The following is a 20621-nucleotide window of genomic DNA, read 5'->3' on the forward strand; positions in this document are numbered from 1 at the left end:
GGAAAAAAAAAAAAAAAAAAAAAGAAAAGGTGACGTCATTCTAGGCAAAGAGGAGAACATGCGTTAGTCCACTGGCCGAGTTATACAAAAGACTGTAACTCAGGTAATAGTTTAGAATGCCAACCCAAGTTCAAATGTCTGGTGCATGATAGGGTGTGGCTGGATACATTTGGAGTATATCTGGAAATCAGATATTGTAGGGCATTTTATTCTCATTCAAATGTGTCTGGATTGTAAATTTCAAGGCAAAGGGAGTATGGCTACAGGAGATATTTACCCAAAGAGTAAAATATTCAGATTTGTGTGTCCGAAAGAATCCCAACGGCAAGGGCAATGACATGCTAGTAGGGAGTAGTGCTGGAGTCAGATAGATATTAAAATGTTTATGGCCACAATCTAGGTATAAACTGCAGGGCCACATAGTAGTCATGGCAAAGTAATGAAGAAGATTGTTTTAAAGGCTATTAAGTGATAGAGTCACCTGGATTGGTCACTCATCTTGATTAAAGAAGCCAGGGAACTGAGAAAATGACTCAAATTCTAAAGTGTAACTGCATGGTGGCAACTGCCAGTAATCATAATAGGGTTTAAGGGAAGAGAAAAAGGGTGAAATTAATAAATAAATTGGCATTTGGACTCACAAAATTGTAGTTCTTTTTAGAATACCATTAATTCATCGCTTCGAACAACAAACATCTAGTGAGCACTTCTTCCAGTTCTCACTATACTAAGAGTTGGCTATAAAGATGAAGACACTGAGAAACTAAAGAGCTACTATCTAAACTGACAGAAAAAAGTAAATGAGGTGAAGATTTTGAAAATGTATGAGTTACAAAGGACAAATTACCCAAGAAAAAAGGCTGAGAAGAATTTAAGCGGATTAGATTAATAACACTGGTTTTCTGTTTTGACTGTGACCCTCAGTAAAAGACACATTTTACCATGTAAGTCAGGCACACATGTATATACAAGTTATTAAAAATAATTATGGAATATAGTCTTTAATTTATTATATTTCATTTTAAAATGCTGATGATAACATACTAAATTGATTTTATGATTGATTCTTAGGTCATCCCTGAAGTTTGAACAACACTGACAGAGAATGTAGATGGCAGGACTAGTTTTGTTCAGCAGCCAGCAAAACAAAGAAGTGTGGGTGTCAGGAACAATGTGATCAAGTCGCCTTTCTCACCTTTCTCGTTAGCAGGAAGAAGAGAGTCTGAACAAAGGAAGAGAATTCTCTCTCTTAATTATCTTTTCCTTACTCTGCACAGCCCTTGAGGGCCCCCTAGCCCAACACATGAAGGAAATAATGAGATTAAAGTCCATGACCCAGTTACTTTTTAAGATTAAAAAAAATAAACACTTTTATTAATGTATTCTAAACTTGTAGCTGATCTCTCAAGTTAATAAACAGGAGCATTATTCAATTCATCTAACATTTATTTCCTTCTCCTATGTGCCCTGCTTTGTGTTAATTTTCCAGGGAGAGCTATGAAAAAACTGAAATAAACAACCTAGAACTCTTTATATATACAGGGTTTTTCTTTGCCTTAAATTTGCCACCTCTACCTTGCAACTTACGTGCCTCTTCCTTGTGAAAGGTGCAGATGCAACCCTAACCTAAGTAAGGAAGCCTCTGACATTACCATAATCTGTTTAATGTATTTTAATAGGCTTAATATTCAGAGTATTGCAGTCGATTTATTTTTCTGCATTATTTGATATGATTATACAGTTTTGACACTCAAAAAAATTCAGTTTTAATTACTCTATTATTCAAGTGCTACATTTTGCAGGTTGTTAGTACCTAGGGTAGGGACCCAATTTGTCAACAGTTTTTACTTTGGCAGACATTTCTTTATTTTTGCTCCCTAAATGGAGTAATGAAAAACAGCAGAATTAGCACTGAGGCACTACTGGCGTTACTCCACCTCAACACTCTTTTTACTCCATCATCAAAAAGCCATTAGACCTAATCATTTGACATTATTTTCTAACCTAGATTTTTTTAAAAAACTAAATTCAAAAATGAAGTAAGAACAGCTACGAAATCTTTTGTGGCACATTTGTGTATCAAGCACTGATTTTTACCTCAGTGGCATTAAAGTTAAATGATCTTGATTTGAGAAAGTCACCAAAACCGTGTATTCAGAGTTAAAAAGTAGGTAAGTTTTCAAACATGAACCTGTGATTCATGGAAAGAAAGAAATATTTTTTAAATGACTGCACTGTTATAAGGTTTTTCGTCTTCCCCCAAAGGAATGGTCTACTTTATCTATCATTGCAATCAAAGTAAACAGAGTTTAATATCTACTTACTTGCTGAGCTTAATAAAGAGGTCATTATATTGTATCCAAAACCACTAAAAATGATTGACTCACTGACCAGTTGGAAAACTGGCTCATAACAGTGAATGCACGGCTGACGCTTTGTTTTTCCAATTTTTGACTTGTTCCTTTCGTCACAAGCACTAGGTGCACGTCTGATATCACACTTCTTATTAAATAACCTATATGAAACGAATCTGGTTCCATAACCAACTTTCGTGCAATTAGGTAATACAAGCACAACATGCCAGCATTATTCCGTGTTTCAACACAGAGAGGACTTGAATTTCGATTAAAGAACAAAAAAAATTTAGAAATCGCTTCTCTTCCTTCAGTGTAATTTTTCCCCCTTTGGGTCTCACAGGGTTCAAGTTTTCTGTCCCCCATCAGACGACTGCACTCTCAGTGCAACCTGGTGATGTACAAAATAGTCTCGGGGATTTCTCCTTTAGATTCTGGAACACCTACAAATATTCTTAAAATGAATAAAGAAAATAAGATAGCAAACATATGAACTATTTAAAAATAATGACTGAGATATGTTATCAGAATTTCCCTTTCTGGAAATGATTAAAATATGAAGTTTTGGTGAGTAAGAATTTCAAACTCTGTAATCTGAAACTTAGAAAAAGTTCAAAACAAGAATTCTTTTTGCTACAGAAACGCTTTAGAGAAAGTTCAAAACAAGAATTCTTTTTGCTATAAAAGAAGTGGCTTTTATTTAAAATTAAATTTATTACTATTTGTATATACATGTATTTAGTGATATATATCATGTATATAAATATATGTGTATACGTGTGTGCGTGTGTGTGTGTATATATATATATATATATACGCATAAACGCACACGTATTCTATTCTACTTCCTTTCTTTCCACCACCTGCCCCCTCACTCCCCAGTGGCTACCTAGAAATATAAACTCCATGAGGACAGGAACTTTGTTTATTGTTCTTAGCCCAGGGCCTACTACATAGAAGTAAGTCCATGAATATTTGTTGAATGAATACATGGGAAACCTAAGTTCTCCAGTTTCATATATTTAACTAACATAATTTAAAACATGACTTTCTTTTCAGGTAATGTAATCCCCTTAAATTTCAAATGACTTGCAAATATTATAATTATCTTCTTTATTAAAAAGCAGGTGCTTCTTTTTTTACAGTACACAGGCCTCTCACTATTGTGGCCTCTCCCGTTGCTAAGCACAGGCTCCGGACGCGCAGGCTCAGCGGCCATGGCTCACGGGCCCAGCCGCTCCGCGGTATGTGGGATCTTCCCGGACCGGGGCATGAACCCATTTCCCCTGCATCGGCAGGGGGACTCTCAACCACTGCGCCACCAGGGAAGCCCCAGCAGGTGCTTAATTTAAAAAGCACCTGCTGTTTAATTAAAAACAAAAAACAAAAAAACCACTGCTTCTTCAAAACTATCTCTGCTTCCTAGGCATATTTGGTATTACATTTATATTTTCTTTGTTTGGGTAAATAGAGCAGTTGAGTGGCACATCTAAGGGACAGTAAAACCCTGGTGGTCTCTGTCCATCATACAGAGAAGCAAAATGTGAGATGAATCAACAGAATTCTTTTCAACTAATTGAGCTGAAAAGAAAGAGTTCATGTGAAAGCATCTGGTGGGATGTTAGTGGATATAAGATACTTATTGAGACCAAGAATATTAGTCTTCATCTCATGGAATCAATCAATTAATGCTTCCACACATGCTCATACCATGGTATTGACACTGACCATTAATGTGAAAAAAATAAAATGGAGTAAAACTTGTTAAATGAAGATATTATCTGACTTCAAGGATAAACGGTTCAATCTTAAAAATGGTTAATGCGTTCTCCTGAAAGACACCTGCCTGTATCTGCTTGAGGACATGTCACAGATTCTCATTTTTATCCATATCAATTGCTGGAGAAGGATAAAAGGGGAAATCTTTAATTATAAGGTTATAAGCTATTTATTCTTCAGAATATTAAATAAGCATGACTTAAAACCTGAAACATATTATATTTTCAAAATTAATTTTATTTTAAAAGTAAAATTAGTTTTCTAATTCCACATATAAAGTATTATGCGCCTCCATATTTATGTATCATTCTATAGTGGTGAAGCTGTCACAAATTTAGGTTATAGAAATATGCATATAAATTGGTAGGGTACCCTGCACATTATACATCTCCTCTTTTGTAAAGAGAAGATAAAGCCATCCTTGCAGAGCTATTGTGAATATTAAAGGATGCTGTGCAGTGAAACCCCACTGCATAGTTACTACCTTAGTAGATGGTGGCCATTATCAGCACTATCATTAAATTTCAACATGCAACTCTAGGTCCTTTAGCTAAAAAGAATGTCAGAAAATGGTCACCAAGTTACTGTAGTTTCAAAACTAATACATAAAATAGAGACTAACAAAGTTATCAGGAAACAACCTGGAATTCTATCAAATGTTACCTTTGGGCACAATTTTAAAAATTCCCAGTTCTTTGAAGAATATTATTCTTGCTGCATTGCTCAACCTACTTGAGCATATCAAAGCTTGCATACTGTGATAATACCTACATTACTCCACTATATTTCTGCTTACACAACTGGATGAATATTCTTAATATAGGATTCATTCAAGCATTATGCCTTTTTGCTTAAAGCATGTCAAGCTAAAATAGCTCATGCACTGAAAACTGGAGTACCCTGTCGGCCCATTTTCCTCTCTTAAAGATGTCTTTATTAGCTTAATGCTTTCCACTTATCTGTCTACAGCCATCTGTGAAAGCTGAATGGCTTGAGATACCCTGTGCTACTTATAACTCTTCCTAGTCAGCCCATATTGACTCCTCTGTGTATGACTGATGTACACTAAGTAACAAAGATGAGAGTCAGAGTGTTTCCATACTGATTTGGTGGACTTAACGGGCTTTCCTGTTAAAACAGTACTATTCAAGAATATTTAACCTAAACAATTTTAAGTCCTCCTCTGAGTGATATACAGTTACCGAAATAAATTTCAGATAAAATTTCAGTTGGCTCTATAACAAATGTTTTGTTTATTGACTTTGAGGGCTTTTGGGGATTTGGTTATGTTTCCCTCTAAGTTTTTTTAAAAAACAGCTTGAACCTATAGGAACCTTTGATTACACTTGATATATTCTTCCTCTCTCAAATAAAATTAGTAGTTGACACCCTCTATGAACATGAAATATATATGTGTGTGTATATATATATATATACACACACATATATGTAGTAATGTATTATATACAATTAATATAATAATATAAAACCCTAAGAACTGTTTTATTGTTGTCTTATTAATTTACATGGAGGAAATCATGCTAACTTCAGTCAAGATGAGGTCAAATAATTCTCATCATTGTTGAAATGTTGTTCTAAAAACAATATGCTTAATGATAAACTACTAAGGAAGTCAGTAGGGTGAGTTATACATTTTCAAAATTCCTGTTACCTTTGGCTAAAAATGTTGAAATGATACAACCTTCATGGTATGCTGAAAGTGACCACTTTTCATTTTTCTGTTTATACTTTTTACTGACTTACATTAATAACAATTTTACTGACTAAGACAAGGAGTGCCCTCAATAAACCAAGAAAGTAACAGGAAAGATGGATACTGCTATAGACTGAACACCCCATTAAATTCATATGTTAAATCCTAATGCCCAGTGTGAGAGTATTTGGAGGTAGGGCCTCTGGGAGGTGATTATTAGATGATGAGGGCGGAGCTCTCATGAATGGGATTAGTGCCCTTATGAAACATAAAAGAGGCTCAAGAAAGCCCCTTTGCCACTTCCACCAGGTGAGGACACAGCAAAAAGATGGCTTTCTAGGAAACAGGCCCTTACCATACATAAAATCTGCCAGTGATTTGATCTTGGATTTCCCAGTTTCCAGAATTGTGATTAAATTTCTGACGTTTATAAGCTACTCAGTTAATGGTGCTGTTTTAGCAGCCCAAAGAGACAAAGACAGAAATGTCAACCAATTATTGCAAAAGAAGTGAATGTGTTCTATCAAAGAGGCATCTATACAGTACAGAGGTTAAAGAAAAGGAGGCAACAGTCAATTTTAAGAGGATTAAGGAAGTTTTCATAGGTGGCAGAGCAGGTAAAATGAGTCTGGAAGGAAGCATCAGAGTTTGATGGGCAGTATCTGCAAACATTAGGAGGCTTGCGGTGTCACACAGGTAAGGCTGGGGTGCTTCTAGGTAAGGCTTGGTCAGCAAACAGGTGGCCAGCAAACAGGTGGAGAGGTTCTGCAGCAGGAAAACAAGAGGGGGCCACATAAAGCCCCCCCAGGGCACTCACAACTCATCTGATTCCACTTCCGGTGACTCTGCAGCAGACATTCAACTTTAATGGACTCATCTTCTGCTTGTCCTCGAATACCTCCCGCTCATTCACACTGTGAATGGGAGGCTTAAACTGTTCCCTTTATCAGGATGATGCTACGCTTAGACTTACAGCCTGACAAAGTGTGCCTGTTGTTAAAGTCCCACTGATACAGACACTTCATCTATCTCTATCTCCAAATTACAGGAGACTTCAGTTCTGAATACCCGAGGTCTCCTCCAAACTCTGGTACTTCTCTCTAGTTTTTAGAGATATTGTTTTATGAAGTACTAGACTGACACCTAAGTCAGACTCCTTTAGAAGGAGACATCTAAAGTCACGAACAGTTTTTAAGATTAACATCACAAATCCATAATGGTCATGGAAATAAGGACACGTGAGCATCTATCTGCTCAGTACGCCTATGTTCCAACATCATGACCCTGCTTTTTCATTTTATTACACCCTAAATCCTAATACGAGAGGTCAAAATATGAACGCTGGCCACATTAAAGGACTGCAAGTATGGAATGAGGCAGGGCCCAGGAGAAGCAGGACAGAATAAGCACCATGGTCATCTCTCACCCAGGGCCCCAAGCAGGGTCAGCAAAGCAGCAGTCCAGCCTAACACCACATCCACGGTTTGTGGGCTCCTACCTAGGAATCCACCTCCAAAACCTTTACCCTCAAAAGCCTCCTCCAGAAACATGATTTTCCATGTCAGGCACAAACTCTATAAAGGCTAAAGGTATTGCAAAAATAAGCAACAAGAATAAAAGGGAGTGCGTACAGAAGCATTCAGTAATGTTATAATCTGAGTTACAGACAAGTCACATTCCATTGACATGCAAAAGACTCTCTGGCTGCTGATTTAGATGGATACAGAGATGGACCAGACCCAACACCGCCATTGTTTCAGATGGTGTATAATTAACACGTGAGAGAAAGAGACTGAGCTTTCTGTTCTGACTGATATATAGCAGCCAGACAATCTACTCTTGGATTACGGCCCCAGCTTATCAGTATTTTCCACCTTGGAAACAAATCGTGACTCATTTGAAAAATGCCACCCATTCCAACCACTGAATTTTGTCCAATACAAACCCAAAAGACAATACTTGAAATTTCTTCATAACAAGAACAAGTAGAGAGTCTGTCTTAGAGCCTAGGGTTATGAAAGTGGAAGTTCAAACCCTCCCTCTCCATTGTTTTGTGACACATATTCTACATTTCCATCTCCTTTCCTCTTTCTTCCTTTTCTTTCCAGAAAGTCATTTTAAATGTGGTAACAGCCCAATCTTCCTAACAAATTAAATAATGAGCTGATGTTCTCTGTTAGGCCTAAAAAAGGCCAATGGATTTTTGTCACCTTTATTTTTTAAATCAGGACGCCGTGTTTGTTATGTTTGTACTTGTAATTTGATTTAAATTATTGTCTGCCTTTTTTGAAATTCTGGATCTAACAAAGCAAATCCTATAATTGAACACATTTCTAAAAGTCCCCTAAATACAACGTATTGCAAAGACACTTTCAGAATCAGAGAATCTCTCATTTACATTACTTTATAATTGCCTTACATAGTAATTTGCAATTATACCTTCACAATTCCCAATGGTGATAGCCTACCCTTTCTTGCCAGATGCTGTGTTCCACCATCCTAACAAAAGCATTATGGAGTATATTGTAATTATTCCCATTTTATTTCTCATAAACCGAGGCTTCAAAAAGTTCAGTAACTACTTTAGATTTCACCATTAATTCATAAATGGTTTTGAACCTAGGACTTTCTGATTCCAAAATCTATAGTCAGCACCAAAATCCCATGCTCATCCAGTGAATAATAATCACTAATGCTGATTGGTTACTTACTGTCACACAGTGCTCCTACGAGCTTGACCACATTAACTCATGTAATTCACACAACAACCCTATGAGATAAATACTCTTATTATTAGACCCATTTTACAGATGAGCACACTAAGGCACAGAGAGGTTAAGTGACTTGTTCAACACTGCAAAGCAGGAAAATGATGAAACTGGGTTGTAACCTCAGGCAATCTGACTCTACCACTCCCTGCCCCACCCCTGGCCCCACCACCATACTTAAGGACTACACTACAATATCAGCAAGTGAATGTATGTTACCTATTTTTAAGATTTTTGTTTCACTTATATGTAAAAATTTTATTTGTGTAATAAACCATGGCCTCTTCAATGGTAATCATAACTAATTTCTGGAAAAGAATTTCCAAACCAGTTTTATTGCACTGACCCAGTTACGTAATAATTTGTTTAATTTTAGTGGAAAAGTCTTTCTCAATATTACTAAATATAGTTGTCAAGATTTTCATTTACAGTCTTTTATTTTAAACAGGCTAGCTGTATTCTGTTGGCTAAAGAGAATGGTCAGATGAGGTGTTAAAGAGATTTCAGTAAACAAAAAAATTAATACATTAAACTGAAGGAGTAATATCTGATCGAATTTCTATGTTGCTCCCTTGGGATCCTGAAATTAAATGATACATAATAAGTATCTAGTGTATCTTGTCTCCTCCAAGAATAAAACACCTAAAAATAAACTATAATAGAGTAAACATCCTGGAGATCAGAAGTAGAAACCTAATTATTATGGTTGGTGGGGATCTGTGTGTGCAGTGTGTGTGAGAAAAGTGTTTTTTTTCATATTTCATTTAAACATAACTTTCTGAAATACAAAAAATAATTGGGGTCATGCGTTAACGTTAAGTGTAATTTTATCATTTATCTCTTAGGTGAATAACAAATAAAATGTTAGACTCTATTAACCAATTTTAAAAGAACACTGTGGTCACAACTTCATTTCCAGCTCCCTACTTGTAATAACAGTCAGCCACAGACGATATCTATTTTTATGGGGTTTTACTGTTAATAATTTCACATTCATTATCTTATTCGTCCTTTAATCTTGTGAATTAGGTAAAGCAGAAATTCTTCCTCTCATTTTGCAGACGAAGAAACTGAGCCCTAGATGTTTAAGGGACTAGTCAGATGATAAATTTTGGAGCTGGAACTAAAATTAAGGGAACTGAGTAGAATTTCCTTTCAATGACACCATAAACAACCTATGTCAATTACCCGTATGATACTTGTGTAAGTGAAAGTGTATTAGATACCCTGTTAGATAAAACTGCAATAAAATTGAACTGTTTCACAGTATTAAACTAAGTAAAATTTTCAGGCTTACACTGATTTATATGATATTAAAGAACCAAAAGACACTGAAACTTTTTATTCAGTTAAAAGAGAGGTAAAATTCTACACTTCTAAACTCTGCCTATTTAGATATATATATATTACCATATCAATATGCACACATATACATAACAGATACATCTAAACCTATTTTTTCCTTTTGCAGTTGGTTGGTACATAGACTAAGTCTAGCCAATTTCATAACAGCAAAACAAACGCAAGTATTTTGTACACTTCTTGCAAGGTAAGTGCACACTGTACTGAAGATCTCAATATATAACCATGTAAATGGTACTGAATAGAGAATACTTACTAGTGAGGAGCCTTGGCGGTGTACATCATGATGGGAATGGGTACAGTTCAGTCAATCCACAGTCCACTGAGCGACTCATAACTGAAACAAGCGCCATCACTATTCAGACCTAAGCAGGCACACAAAGAGAGGACAGTCAGTAAACACCATTTCGTACCATTTGCACAAGAGCATCTTTCCAACCTGCAGCATTAAAAAAAAAAAAAAAAGTCTGACAAGCAATCCAATGAAAGGGCTTTAATTTACACACCTCTGTTTTCCAGATTATGAGCAATATAGCAGTGGAAACACACTGTACAGTCAGTAAAGAAGCAATAAATTTAGTGATTATGTAGCAATTAGGAAGTAATAAATTTAGTAGTAAACTGGTATCACATTACTGGAGGCTATAAACTTATCAATAACAAACTAAACCAAAAAAATTAACATACTCTGATGTATATTTTTTGGGGGCGGGGCTATGTGCTGAGCATTTACAGCACATCTCTGTACGAAATTTCATTTAGTCTTGACAACAAAACTGCAATGTAGGTAATCTCCTCACTTTACAACACTTAAGGCTTAGAGGAGCAGGGCGGTTGGTCCAAGTCCCTATTCTATAGCTTATGCTGCTTCTCCATATCATGTGGAGTGTGCCAAGCACACAGTTTTTCCTATGCTTACTTGTGCTCCATGTAAATTACAATATGAAAAGCAGATACCAGGAGGATTATATAAAGACGTATCTTTGTTTCCCTGTTAGAAACTGTTAAAACTGTTAGAAGACAAGCACTGTATTCTACTCATCTTTGTATGCCAAAATGTAAAGTGAGATCTTGTTTTGGGATACAGTACCTGGCACACACTAATATTTGCTGAGTAAATAAATGAATAACAGCATCAACAGAAGTAGGAATTGGCAAATATCTTTTGTCTCAAGTCACACTTTTCGCTTTGTCAGTCCTTTCACTTAACTTGCCAAACTTGTCTTCCTGTTTGCAACACAATCTCAGGAAAAAGTAGGAAGAAACATGTAAAAATCATGTGAATGAAGTTCAAATAGAATCATTCAAAGAATTACAAACTAGTCAGTAGTCAGTTTAATTTAGTTCAATTGGAGAGGTTTCTGAAGAACAGCAAAAGGTAAAGTAACAAAAATTTTCCAGAGAGGGAGAAAAGAAAAAATCCACCTTTCACTTCTAGGTCGGCCATCAGCTGGCTAACAAAACCTAATCACCTTTCCTGTGGTCAGATCCCAACAGAGGAGAACACTGAAATGACTAAAGACTCCAGGTAGAAACTTCATGATCACAGGAAACTAAGAAGTGCTGCATTGGATTGGAGATGCTGTAGAGAAGCAGCCAGACTGGAGACTCTGATGGTCAGACCCTAATTTACCCTGCAGACGAACAGCGTCTCAGCACCCTGCCTATGTAGGGCAGGGCCTGGCAAACCATAGCCTGCTGCCTGTTTTGGGGTAGCCCGTGAGCTGAGAATGGTTTTTGCACATTTAAATCGTTGGAGGAAGTTAAAAGAATCATATAAGTGTAAATTATTTGAAATTCAAATTGCAGAGTCTGTAAATAAAGTTTTATGAGAATACAGCCACAACCACTCACGTACATATTGTCTCTGGTTACTTTCATGCTACAACAGTAGAGTTGAGAGGTTGTGAAAAAAATAGTATGACTTGCAAAGTCTAAAATATATTTACTATTTGACCCTTTACAGAAATCATTGGCTGATTTCTGGTCTAGAAAACTGTTAGTTCTCAATTTGGAGGGGATGATACTAGAGAAAGGGGCTGCTTCAGGGCAGAATGGAAGCAGGAGGTGGGAATCCACTTCCCTACAAAGACCCATGGACAATGCAATATTATGAATATAGCAGGAGTTCTTCTGGGGACAGTGGGGTTCTTCCCTGGAGGAAGCACCAGAAAGGAAGGTAAATTCAGCCACACTCAATCTGGCACACAGGCTGGGCCCATGAGGATGGATGGAGAAATCTGGCTACCAGGATGTCAGTTTTCAATACAGCAGAATGAAGTTCTCATGAAGGAAATCAAACCTCCAGGGTTCTGATTCTCTTCCCATATGTGCCAGCCTCAAGAAAGGCAGATAACTTAGGCAACCAGTTTTGTTTTGTTGTTTTTGCTGAAGGTCTGAAGAAGAAGATTACGAGAGCAAACGGAGAAACCCTACGCAGGTAAAAGACACTCCATCTATCCCACAGAAGGGCAAATGGTGGGCCATATCTAAGGATGGATAAACAGGTGATGAAGCAAAACAAAACAAAGCACAAAGACTATATAAAAAAGAATCTGCTACATAACACAAGGAAACCATAGATGGAGTATTTGCATTTGAAAGATATCAAAGAAAGTTAAAATAATGTTTTGTAGCACATCCGCTTTGTGCTTTTGATGAAGTTTGAGACAACACAGGATAAAATCCCAAAGATTTATCTTTAGAGAAGTTAATTACACCCCAATAAATGGAATGACACTTAAGTGGTTTCCCATTTAAATTTTAATTGCATCTCGGTGAAGAGAAGAGGGGTTTTGATCTCAAAGACTTGGGTCTGAACATCAATTCCATTTATTTTCTTGCTGTACGACCTTGGACAACTTACTTTCTAAGTCTTATTCCCATCACCTCTTCAACAGGGTTATTCTGAGAGTTGTAGGACAAAATATGCATTAAAAATCCAGCATACTGCCTGCCACATGGGAGGCACAGGATACATAGCAGCTTCGTATGTTCTTTCTGGCCCTGCTTACTTTCTCACCCTCTTGTTCTAACAGCAATCAACTACCGCGATCATTACAGCTGTAGGAAAATGGCTGCCGGACACGTAGGTCTCATCTATGCTGTCACATTTGACTTTGCACCTTATTTTCTCTAGGTGGACTACACCTTTTAACTTTGGGCTCTTCTCTATTTAACTGGTAAGACGGTATTCACTTGACAAAGAATTTAATTCAGAAGGGAATTCTGTAGCCATCCTTAATCCCTTAGGCAGAAATATACAGTCACAAGATTTTGTGCATTAAATCCATTTTTATGATTAATACTGTATTATTATTTATTTACATGTGTCTTTCCCAGGAGGCTGTATCTTGGTCAAGTGCATTGATAGGATACATCAAGAGGAAAAACTATGGTCTCATGGGGAAGACAGACATGGCAATGGAAACACACACACACACACACACACACATACACTTGGCCTACATTTCTGCCTATTCACTGACCTCGCAGTGGACACTGCCCCCAAGTCTTTTGATCCTTACTGAATGGACAGCACCTCCTTCATGCAAGATGCAACCTGGAGTCAAACAGTGACTTCATCAATGCTTGGTGAACAACAGGCTCTATTATTTTCTTAAGGAATAAATAAAGAATGATGGAAAGGTAAAGTTGGTGAGGATTTGATACATAAAAAATGGACATTTAGAACACTGTTGGTGACCCTGACCACTTAATTATCCTGGAACACCATTTGGAAATATGCACAAAATCGTACAAATGTCTTCATTTTACACACTTGGTTATTAAATCATCTTTAGAAGTAGTCCCCAGTGACAAACTTCTCCCATATCTTGAACATCTACCATGTGCCAGACTCTGGTAGGTACAACCTCTAAGTAGCTATTATTATTCTTTTTTTTTTTTTTTTTCAGAGGAGAAAATTGAAGGTGAGGAAACAAGAGAATTTTTTCTTGACTAGTATCACACAGGTAGTAGAGACTTAAGTATATCAAATTCTAAAGTCTAGGCATTGCCATATAAGAAACTAAGCTTGGTCTCTACATTGTAAGAAGATGTTCTTAACAGAACACTAATTGTGCAAACAGTTGATAAATGGTAGCTGTTATTACTACTATTATTAATACCATAACCCAACAAAAGGGAATCAGTTCAACACTATGGAATGTTACATTGTTAAATGTATATGATGCTTTATTGCTATAATAAGTATGAAAGTTATGCTGATATAAGGAAATGTGTACATAAATGCAGAATACAAAATATTACATATAGATTCATTAAAATTACAGGCAGTTCCACATAGGGTAGCTTAACAAAAATTAGAAGACAGTGTGACACATATAATAAAATTTTCGATTATAGGTAACTTATTTGAAGCTCATCAATTAATTTGAGAAAGTGAAAATTTGCTTGAGTTCAAATTTATGTTTAAAAAAACAGATATGTATATACATTTCTAAAAGTGGTGATAACATCCTAGACCTTCTCCACATTTGAAAGCTCATTTTTTTCTCCGAGCAAGATAATATATTACTATTGTTTCAGTAAAGAGCTGTTTGTTTGTCCATTTATTTATTTTGCTGTTAGGAGTGGAAACATTTAGGGGCTGATTTAAAAAATAAGAATGACTGAAGTTTTCTTTGAAACGGAGTCATTTAAACCATCTACTCTAATTAAAACAGACATCGTTTACTTTAATATTTCCCAATTAGCATAAGCAATCAACATATGATGATGCTAACTCCTATACACAAAGGTTTTATATGTATATATTATATATATGTGATACATACACACACATATATATGAGAAAAAGAGACAGCTATTTCAGCAGAACCTCAAAAAGAATAGTGTCAAAAGTCATTATCCAAAAAAGGGTGAGAATATTCGACAAGAGCAACAGTTGAGGCTCAAAAACGTGTGGATTTGTGCTCAGACAGCATCTGGAAACTAACCCCACCAGAGGCTATCCAGCTCACTGCTCTTTTTAGTTGCAGACTTTCCTCTGAAGGCAGTTCTAATCAGTGTCACCCACTCACGAAGCATATAATGTTCTTTTATTCTCATCACATTATAAGAGAACAAAGGTACAAAAATTCAAAGAATTCTGTTTGATCAAAAGTACCTTTTACCAGTGAAGGTGCAGGAAAGTGACCTTGATTGCAAAGCTATGAAACCTACTCATCTAGGAATCAGAAGCGTCTCCTCCTGTGTGAGTGGGTGGCTTCTCTTCCCTATGATGATTATGTCAAGAGTTTAACGCCTGATTTATCCATGGTTTGAGCAAACTAATGGTTAGGTCTGAGGCAAATAGTGATATTACGGATGAAAATATACATTTTAGCTAGGTTTTCCATAACTTGAAGACTATTTGAAGAGTATTTTTTCTTTCTTCGTTGACTCTAAAATTATTTTTCACCAGGCTTAACTATTTTAGTAACTGCATTTGGTAGCCACAGTGGTAAGGTAGAAAATAATAAACCCAAAAGAATGACAGCCTCGGTGAAAAAGGCTCAGGCATAAGCGAAGTAGGAGGTATATCTCTAAGTCTGGTTTAAATTGCTACCGGGCAGGTTTATATGTGTGTTTACATTTGTAATGAGGCAACTGTCACTTCATGTTTACGTTTATTGGCTATTAGAGTTTAAAGAATAGTTGTACTGAAAATTAACTTCTATGTTTAGTCTACATTTGCTCTCCTAGTGTCCCAGTCATCTTCTCTCTTAAATTTAACTAAAGGACAGTTAAATTAACTAGACAAAAATCAGTGGATTATTTTTCATATGTAGTTTACAAAACAGAGACAGCCGGCCTCCAACTCTATTTAAATTTTAAATCAAACTCCAACGTTATCTAATTGGGTTGACACAACCATTAGACAGACTGCGGATAAAGGGGTCTCTTATGAATCAGTGCTGTCACGATGGTACAGAAGTGGTTAAACTGTCAGACGGAGTGGCGTTGGGGAGGTGAGCTAATGCAGAAAGAAGGTCAAAAGTTAGGGCAAAGCCAACACACAGAAAGTGGGAAGCAGTTTCTATTGGCTTCTCCTTTAAAAAAAAAAAAAAAAAAGGAAAAACAACCTTTCAGAGTCTCGCATCATGCTTTGTAATTGCACTGTAGGTGAGAACTATGTACATGAAAGAAAGAGATATTTGGAAAGCCCTCCCCAAATGGTACAATCTCATTATTTCAGCCACTACACGCTCCTGCTCTCCCCTTTCTTTTTTCTCTTCTGCTTCTCCCCAACCCTCGCTTCTCTTCCTTTTCCTCTTCTACCTGTCCTTTTTTATTTTTATTTATTTTATTTATTTTTTTTGCGGTACGCGGGCCTCTCACTGTTGTGGCCTCTCCCGTTGCAGAGCACAGGCTCCGGACGCGCAGGCTCAGCGGCCATGGCTCACGGGCCCAGCCGCTCCGCGGCATGTGGGATCTTCCCGGACCGGGGCACGAACCCGTGTCCGCTGCATCGGCAGGCGGACTCTCAACCACTGCGCCACCAGGGAAGCCCTCTACCTGTCCTTTTTTAGCAGAAGCATCATCATAATCAGTGTTACTTATGTGCCTTCCCCTGTGCACAACACTTTGATGGGGGCTTTACACGTGTATCTGTTTTCTTTTCAATGTCTTCCAGAATTGCTATTACTATCCATCTTTTAAAAAGCTGCGGTTCTTGTCAAGTGAATTTTACAGCCAAATAGCCAGTGAGTGAGCAAATGTAGGAATCAAATCTGATTCAATCTAATTCTTTTATTAGTAAAAGAAAGATTCCTGGGAATAGACCTCTTTGCAAATGCAGAATTTAGCAGAACATCACAGACCCTGAGCATCTAAGGTATTAGGATGTTAGGTGGGGTGGTGGAATCTGGGAGCTGAATTAAGTTATCCTTCAAAACACAATTCCATATCAGAGAGCTATTCACTTAAACATTCTCAAATAACAGCAACAGGTAAGTTTGGGAACAAATGAAAGTAATTTCTGAACCTTAATGTTAGGAGGGACAATAGGGTCAATGTACCAGTTAACTTATGGATGATAAAAACAAAGACAGACAATTGTTACTAGACCAACAGATATGTAAACAGGCAGGGTAGTTAAAGGGGTATTTCTTTACCAAACTGCAACAAAATTAGCAGTCTATGACTACCTCGGCCACCTGAAATATGCTAGGAATATTAGAGATGGAACCCAAGAAAAGCAAACTTAAAAGTCACCTTTGAAACCTAAGAAATGAAAGAAAAGAAAAAACAAAGAAAGAAAAGCAAGCTTAATTATTACCTTAAGACCTCATAGGACCCACTATTGGAATGAGGAAGCTTTCTACCGGAATACATCCACAGAGGCAAAATATTCATTTACATTGAGATGGAAATGGCGCCCTTACAATTTCTAAGCTGTCTGCTAGAATGCATAATTACTTTCAAGTACTTGAGAAGCCCGTGCACTCTTGATTCTGAAATCTGAAAAGGCCTTTGGTTTCCTGGAAGCACAGTATGAAGGAAGACAGCCAAAAAAGCATAGAAAATATTCAGGTTGGGGTTTTCTCTTTTCACATTACCAGCCTGGACTTTTAGATGGCTATCTTCGTGCATGTCTTTGGATACTTTCCTAGTTTTGTCTTGAAATGAAATGACTTATGATTCAGAAATCATAGTTAGCTCAAGTGGATATGACGATTTTCAAAAAGTTGAGGGCTTCCTAGTATCTTGGGTATAGAGATGCCTCGGGTATGTTTTGGAGTTAAAATATTTACAAATTTCACAAATGCTATTTAGTCTTTGGAAGTGATCGCACTTCCTTTAATCCCAGGGCACAGTTAAAAGACAAATGCGGTAAGCATTCCTTAGTACTAATATTCAGACCTCTCTTGACTAAGTGAGAAAGACTGCAAGTAAACAGGGCAACAGGATACTGTGTGCTTAGGGCAGAAAGAGGACAACCTCATCACTTAGGATGGCAGCAAGTGTGGCTTTTGCATTCAGTACTTCAGATGCATCATTTCATACAGCTGTCTCTCTTAGCCCAAGTCTCCTCTAACCTCTACATTTAAGCAAGGGAAGTATCATTTTAAATAAGGATAAAAAGAGGGCCTTCCCACTTACATATTAGAGAAAGTACGTTTTAGGTTACTTACAAATTGATATCAAGGATATTATTAAGAAACAAAGAACAAGCAATAATCCTAAGGTAGAGGGCACGATAAAGGCTTTGGATAGGAACTCCTCTACCATATGTGTATATACACAGATTGTTCTTAAACTATGCAGTTATACAGTGAGGCCAACCATTAAGATTACTGACCTTCCTGGCAGTTACCCGCTGAATTCCATAAGCCTCCAACTTCCTGATGGACATAAGAACACGGGCTGGCAGCCCCACCAGTAAACTCTAAGCCAGTTAGTAGAATGCACTCTTCACAAAGTTTCCCTTCTTCCTCAGTCACAGCTCATGAGTATTAATCTTGAAGCTATGTTCTCCATCCCAGTAGAGACTGTTTGCCATTGGAGGAGAATGCCTTTAGCCAAGAGAATGCTAGTAACCATGTCCTCCAGCTAGGACTAGAAGTAAATTATTCAGCTAGAAATAAATTACTGAGATAGAATGGGGAGCAGTCAAACCACGTTCTCCTCTGGACATTCTGGGAACTGGAAAACCAAAGCCAAGGTTAGAATTTAGGTAATTCATCCAACGAAAGGAAACGTGACACCATGAGGATAGTCACATAACCCTAAACCAAATGTTATTCCTGCCTCCTGGACTCCAAATACAGAATGGAGTCGGGAGCAACAGACTTAAGACGCCTCACAGGCTTGGAACTAGCAATGTATTGTTGAAGTCTAAAGCATGCTTTCTCATACACGCGGCAGGCTTGCAACTTGAAAACAGTGCATGCTGTTCAAGATACCTAATCTGCCTCAGCCTCATCAGCAATGCCAGGTGAGGCTGCATCCCTCTGGTTCAAGGTCAAGCTGCAACAGCCTGTACCCAAAGGCCCGGATGACAGCCTCTTTCACAGCTCTTGCCTCTACTCCAGCCTAACCGATGGCCCCGCCCTCAAAAGCCACTGACCTCCATGAGGCTGACTCCTTGATTCTAGGGAACGAGCTTCAGAAGTACCAACAACAGGTCCAGGCCAGGAAAACGGCTGAGATTCCCAAACGAAAAAACAAATGTAGGGATGAGGGGAAAAAAGATCTTCCCAATAGGACAGGATTCTTAGGCCTAAGCAAAACCCAAGGGCAACACAAGGAGCCTGAAGAATTTGCTGGCAAGAGTGTGAAAGTGTTTTCACAAGGTAGATCCCACGCTCAATGTGGGTCTGGGGTTCTAGAAACACAGGGCCTAAGGGGGAAAAAAAGAAATGCAAAGGACTTAAAATATACTAGATAGGAAAGAAAGGTCTCAAGTAAGACCTGGTGACTGGGGTTCCACTGAAAGTTGGTAATATGACAGCAACATGATGAACTTCCCTTTTAGGAGAGAAGAGACAGATAGACTGAGATCTTTTTGCCCCAGATATGCTGAGTGCATAATACCAATATTAACTAACAGAAAGATTTCTCCCAAGTTTTAATCTATCTTCCTTCCCTCAACAAAGATTTGGTGCTGAATTAATTCTACTACTCAGGTTCTGATAAAAGTATAAGCATTTGGTGGAAGAAAGTTGTAAAAGCAGCCCAGGCTGCAAATGCTAAAGATCCATCTAGAATGTAAGCTGCATGAGAGCAGAAGCTCGCTCACTGCTGCCGCTACAGCAGGTAGCACAGTTGCCTGGAAGGTACTGGAATATCTTTGGATGGATAAGCATGCTTATAGAAAGACAGCATCTCCTAAGTAAGTCTTCACTGAAGTTTAGCAGCTCCTAGCAGTGCTATTACACCCTTCAATCAATGACAGCTTTACTACAGCACAGATTATTATTTTTATTATTCTGTATCATGTAGTCATCTTCTCCCGCGAACTAGGTAAAATGCCAGCTGTTCCAAATATGGACTGTATCATTTAATCCTTATCACAACCTTGAAAATATATATTAGCCTCATTTAACAGATTAAGAAACTGATGATTCAAACTTAGGTTGAATTTTGCCAAATTTCATTCACTTTCCACCATACAATAATTTCTTTATCTTCTGTCACAGAGAATGTTCCTGAAATCAGAAATAATAGGTAGACTTCTGGAGGTGAGAGGTGGCAGCAAATTCTGGCATCGTGATGATGTTATATGATAGTAATCTAGCCAGGGATTCACATCCCAATCTATGAAATGGGATAAAATAAGTTAATAAACACGTGAAAATGCTTTGAAAATTAAGGATGTAGAAGCGTATATCAGTGTGTGTGTTCTCTAATGAACATTTCCATTCTGACACTCATGTAACGGTGAGGGAAAGTAGCGGGGGACAACCAGCTAACCAGCCAGAACTGCCAAGGCAGCCTATACTCAATGGGGCAACAGAGGTGGCAGGCAGATTAGCCTCACTGCTAATGTAGTAGTCTACCATCATGGAAGACTGAGCTTAATTATGGAGGTCTTATTCAGTAGGTTTTATTATCATATTCACATAAAAATTGAGGAATAGGAAGAACAGAATGCTTTTCTTTTCTAAAAACAGAGTGATTTGGCCTTTTTTCCCC

General features: G+C 37.6%; 1 protein-coding gene across 6 annotated transcripts in view; it reads right to left on the minus strand.

The window, feature by feature from the left end:
- CHRM3 (cholinergic receptor muscarinic 3) overlaps positions 1-20621 on the minus strand; it is a 538512-nt gene that overhangs the window by 388381 nt on the left and 129510 nt on the right. For all 6 annotated transcript variants that reach the window (XR_009559345.2, XM_060286381.1, XM_060286380.1 and 3 more), the window contains exon 2: positions 10234-10342. The gene's annotated coding sequence lies outside the window, so the exon portion shown is untranslated. The remainder of the gene's footprint in view (positions 1-10233; positions 10343-20621) is intronic.

The sequence above is a fragment of the Globicephala melas genome, chromosome 16 (genome assembly GCF_963455315.2).
Source record: "Globicephala melas chromosome 16, mGloMel1.2, whole genome shotgun sequence".
NCBI classification, from domain to species: Eukaryota; Metazoa; Chordata; class Mammalia; order Artiodactyla; family Delphinidae; genus Globicephala; species Globicephala melas.